Source organism: Peromyscus leucopus, chromosome 16_21, assembly GCF_004664715.2.
Source record: "Peromyscus leucopus breed LL Stock chromosome 16_21, UCI_PerLeu_2.1, whole genome shotgun sequence".
Taxonomy (NCBI): Eukaryota; Metazoa; Chordata; class Mammalia; order Rodentia; family Cricetidae; genus Peromyscus; species Peromyscus leucopus.
Genome location: NC_051084.1, coordinates 70,637,701 through 70,643,700, shown reverse-complemented (window position 1 = coordinate 70,643,700; position 6,000 = coordinate 70,637,701).

The following is a 6,000-nucleotide window of genomic DNA, read 5'->3' as shown; positions in this document are numbered from 1 at the left end:
GATTTCACTCTTGGCTTTATGTGATCTTTAGGATTCAAACCCTTGTCTTCCTCCTTGTATGGAAAGTGTTTTGCTGACTGAACTCTCTCTCTCCAGTTGCCAAATTTGAATTGCTTTTAATCAATAATGTTTGTATTGCCCTCAGCTCCCATCCCGCCCCAGAGCTCCCATCTGGACAAGAGGTCCCATCCCTGGGTATCAGCCGTTCCGGGGAAGACCTGCCCGACCCCAACCACTTCCTGAGACTTAGAGAACAACCCCCAGCTCCCATCTTACCCGGAGCTCCCATCTGGACAAGAGGTGAGGGCCTGGGATCATACCCAGAGAGGCCTGCCTCTAGGTCCCACCCTTGGGCACCAGCCATTCTGGGGAAGACCTGCCCAACTTTGCCCCAGGTTCTGGCCATCGAGCAGGACCCCACCCCTACCCCCACCTGGAAGGTTCCCCTTCTCTAAGACCCCGGCAGACCCTGCCCCCACACCCATCCGCCCAAGACCCCAGCCACCTCCTGCGACTTAGAGACCAGCCCCCAGCTCCAATCCCACCCCAGAGCTTTCATCAGGATAAGAGGTGAGTGCCTGGGGTCATACCCAGAGAGGCCTGCCTCTAGGTCCCTAGGTCCCATCCCTGGGCACCAACCATTCGGGGAAGACTTGCCCAACTTGGCCCCAGTTTCTGGCTATTGGGCAGGTCCCTCGGGAAGGTTCCCTTTTCCAAGACCCCAGGTAGACTCTGTAATCTCCACGCCCTGCCCCCACACCCATCCGCCAGAGATCCCAGCCACTTCCTGAGACTTAGAGATCAGCCCCCAGCTCCCATCCAGCCTAGAGCTTCCATCTGGACCAGAGAGAGTCTTCCTGAATCTGTCAGCTCTGTCTGGACCAAGAGCACTGATAAGACATGGACTGTGCTGGAGAACAGAGCAGGTGAGGCAGCCTGGCCATGGCCTTCCCTCCATTCAGAGACCCACAGGAGATGGCGATGGGCGGTCCACTCTCAACCTTGAGGACCACAGTGTGCCTCTCATGATGGAAAGCCAGGGCCCTGGATGTGGTAGAAGGGGACTCATTGTCCGTGACCTGCTTCTTTTGATTTTTAAAAGTCATTAATGAGATTTATAATGCATACAGAATGCAAGGGCTGGGAATGTGGTTCAGCAGCAAGGACTGCATGGCTGCAGAATCATGAGGATGGAGTCCAGATCCTAGAACCCACATAACGAGAGAGACATTTTAAAAAATGAAAAAGTCTTTAAAAAATGAAAAAGACAATGTATACGTTGTGTGATGCCTACATACAAGAGCTAAGTATAACATGTATACAATTTTTTTCACATATCAAACATACCTGGTTAGCTGACCCTCCCCCATCAATAAATGGACATTGCTGCTCTCCCCCCCAAAAAAAAAATCCACGAGATGGGCAGACATCAAGGCAGAAGTACATACAACAAAATAAAGAGCAACACAGCATCACCAGAACCTACCCCTCCTCCAACAGCTAGACCTGAGCATCACAAAATGGAAGAAGCAGAGGAAAGCAACCTTATGAATAACATCATGAAGATGCTACAGGCTTATATAGAAGAAATCAAAAATGAAATAGAGGAACAGACAAACAAAAAATGGAAAGAACGCTATAAAAAAAACTAGAGGAAAGGACAAATAAAGCAGAAGAAACCAATAAATCCCTGAAAGAAAACCATGAAAAAGCAATTAAACAGATGAGGGAAACAGTCCAAGACATGAAAAGGGAAATAAAAAAATGAAGAAGACACAAACAAAGGTAATGCTGGAAATAGAAAATCTGAGTAAACAAACAGGAACTTCAGATGCAAGTATAACCAACAGAATGCAAGAGATGGAAGAGAGGATCTCTGACATTGAAGATACAGTAGAATAAATAGATTCATCAGTCAAAGAAAACACTAAAGCCAACAAAGTCATGACCCAAAATGTCCAAGAAATTTGGGACACCATGAAAAGACCAAACCTATGAATAATAAGGATAGAGGAAGGAGAAGAATACCAACTCAAAGGCACAGAAAATATATTTAACAAGATCATAGAATAAAACTTTCCCAACTTAAAGAAGAAAATGCCTATGAAGATACAAGAAGCCTATAGGAAAAAAAAACAGGAATGAACAATCACTGGTCATTAATATCCCTTAATATCAATGGACTTAATTCACCTATAAAAAGACACAGGCTTCCAGAATGGATACGAAAGCAGGACCCATCTTTCTGCTACATACAAGAAACACACCTCAAATTCAAAGATAGACACTACCTAAGAATAGAAGGCTGGGAAAAGACTTTCCAATCAAATGGTCTTAAGAAGCAAGCAGGTGTAGTCATCCTAATATCCAGCAAAATAGACTTCAAACTAAAATCAATCAAAAGAGATCAAGAAGGGCATTACATACTCATCACAGGAAAGATCCACCAAGATGAAGTTTCAATTCTGAACATTTATGCCCCAAACACAAGGGCACCCACATATGTAAAAGAAACATTACTAAAGCTTAACCACACTAAAACCCCACACATTAATAGTGGGAGACTTCAACACCCCACTTTCACCACTGGACAGTGAAATCGAAACTTAACAGAGAAATAAAGGACTTAACTAATGTTATGACTCAAATGGACTTAATTGATATCTACAGAACATCCATCCTAACAAAAAAGAATATAACTTATTCTCAGCACCCCATGGAACCTTCTCTAAAACCAACCACATACTTGGCCACAAAGCAAATCTCAACAGATACAAAACAATTGGAATAACCTCCTGTGTTCTATCAGACCACCATGGTTTAAAGTTAGATTTCAACAACAACAAAAACTACAGAAAACCTACAATCTCATGGAAACTGAATAATGCTCAACCGAATCACCAATGGATTAAGGAAGAAATAAAGAAAGAAATTAAAGACTTACGAGAGATCAATGAAAATGAATACACCACATACCCAAACTTATGGGACACTATGAAAGCAGTGCTAAGCCGGGCGGTGGTGGCGCACGCCTTTAATCCCAGCACTTGGGAGGCAGAGGCAGGCGGATCTCTGTGAGTTCAAGGCCAGCCTGGGCTACCAAGTGAGTTCCAGGAAAGGCGCAAAGCTACACAGTGAAACCCTGTCTTGGGGGAAAAAAAAGAAAGAAAGAAAAAGAAAACAGTGCTAAGAGGGAAATTCATAGCACTAAATGCCCACATAAAGAAGTTGGAGAAATCTCACACCAGTGACGTAACAGTACACTTGAAAGCTCTAGAACAAGAAGAAGCAAAGTCTCCCAGGAAGAATAGATGCCAGGAAATTATCAAATTGAGAGCTGAAATCAATAAAATAGAAACAAAGAGAACAATACAAAAAAAATAATGAAACAAAGAGTTGGTTCTTTGAGAAAACCAACAAGATAGACAAGCCCATATCCAAACTAACCAAAAGACAGAGAAAGAGCATCCAAATTAACAAAATCAGAAATGAAAAGGAGAACATAACAACAGACAATGAGGAAATCCAAAGAATCATCAGGTCATACTTCAAAAACCTCTACTCCACAAAACTAGAAAATCTAAAAGAAATGGATACTTTTCTGGATAGGTACCACATACCTAAGTTAAATCAAGACCAGATAAACTATTTAAATAGTCCAATAACCCCTAAGGAAATAGAATGAGTCATTAAATTCTCCCAAGCAAAAAAAAGCCCAGGACCAGATGATTTCAGTGCAGAATTCTACCAGATATTCAAAGAAGAGTTAATACCAATACTCTTTAAATTATTCCACACAATAGAAACAGAAGGAACATTACCAAATTCCTTCTATGAGGCTATAATTACCCTGATTCCTAAACCAAAAAAAAGATGCAACAAAGAAAGAGAACTACAGACAGATCTCCCTCATGAACATTGATACAAAAATACTCAATAAAATACTGGCAAACAGACTCCAAGAACACATCAAAACAATTATCCACCATGATCAAGTAGGCTTCATCCCGGGGATGCAAGAGTGTTTCAACATATGAAAGTCCATCAATGTAATACACCATATAAACAAACTCAAAGAAAAAAGACCACATGATCATCTCACTAGATGCAGAAAAGGCATTTGACAAAATTCAACACCCCTTAATGATAAAGGTCTTGGAGCGATCAGGAATACAAGGAACATACCTAAACATAATAAAGGCAATTTATAGCAAGCCAACAGCCAACATCAAATTAAATGGAGAGAAACTCAAAGTAATTCCACTAAAATCAGGAACAAGACAAGGCTGTCCCCTCTCCCCATATTTATTCAATATAGTACTTGAAGTTCTAGCCAGAGCAATAAGACAACATAAGGAGATTAAGGGGATACAAATTGGAAAGGAAGAAGTCAAACTTTCCCTATTTGCAGATGATAAGATTGTATACATGAGTGACCCCCAAAATTCAACCAAAGAACTGATACAGCTTATAAACACCTTCAGCAACATATCAGGATACAAGATCAACTCAAAAAAATCAGTAGCCCTCCTATATACAATTGACAAACAGGCTGAGAAGGAAATCAGAGATATATCACCCTTTACAATAGCCACAAATAATATAAAATACCTTGGGGTAACTCTAACTAAGCAAGTGAAGGACCTATATGACAAGAACTTTAAGTCCCTGAAAAAAGAAATGAAGAAGATGTCAGAAAATGGAAAGATCTCCCATGCTCATGGATAGGCAGGATTAACATAGTAAAAATGGCAATCTTACCAAAAGCAATCTACAGATTCAATGCAATCCCCATCAAAATACCAACACAATTCTTCACAGACCTGGAAAGAATAATACTCAACTTCATATGGAAAAACAAAAAACCCAGGATAGCCAAAAGAATCCTGTACAATAAAACAACCTCTGGAGGCATCACGATAGCTGACCTCAAGCTCTACTATAGAGCTACAGTAATAAATACAGCTTGGTACTGGCATAAAAACCAACATGTGGACCAATGGAATCAAATTGAAGACCCTGACATTAATCCGCACACCTATGAACATGTAATTTTTTGACAAAGAAGCCAAAAGTGTACAATAGAAAAAAGAAAGCATCTTCAACAAATGGTGCTGGCATAACTGGATATCAACATGTAGAAGGCTGCAAATAATCCAAATCTGTCACCATGCACAAAACTAATGTCCAAGTGGATCAAAGACCTCAACATAAATCCAGTTACTATGAACCTGATAGAAGAGAAAGTAGGAAGTAGTCTTGAATATATTGACATAGGAAATCACTTCCTAAATATAACACCAGTAGCACAGACACTGAGAGAAACAATCAATCAATGGGACCTCTTGAAACTGAGAAGCTTTTGTAGAGCAAAAGACACAGTCAACAAGACAAAGCAACAGCCTACAGAATGGGAAAAGGTCTTCACCAACCCCACATCTGACAGAGGGCTGATATCCAGAATATATAAAGAACTCAAGAAATTGGACATCAAAATGCCCAACAGCCCAATTAAGAAATGGGCTATTGCTGTGGGATGGTCTGTATGTTAAATTGCTCTGATTGGTCAATAAAATAAAACACTGATTGGCCAGTGACCAGGCAGGAAGTATTAGGCGGGACTAACAGAGAGAAGAATTGAGGAAACAGGAAGACAGGGAGAGACACTGCCAGCCGCTGTCATGACAAGCAGCATGTGAAGACACCGCTAAGCCACGAGCCACATGGCAAGGTATAGATTTATGGAAATGGATTAATTTAAGCTATAGGAGCAGTTAGCAAGAAGCCTGCCATGGCCATACGGTTTGTAAGCAATATAAGTCTCTGTGTTTACTTGGTTGGGTCTGAGCAGTTGTGGGATTGGCGAGTAACAGAGATTTGTCCTGACTGTGGGTAAGGCAGGAAAACTCTAGCTACAGGCTATAGAACTAAACAGAGAATTCTCAACAGAGGAAGCTCAAATGGCTGAAAGATATTTAAGGAATTGCTCAACATCCCTAA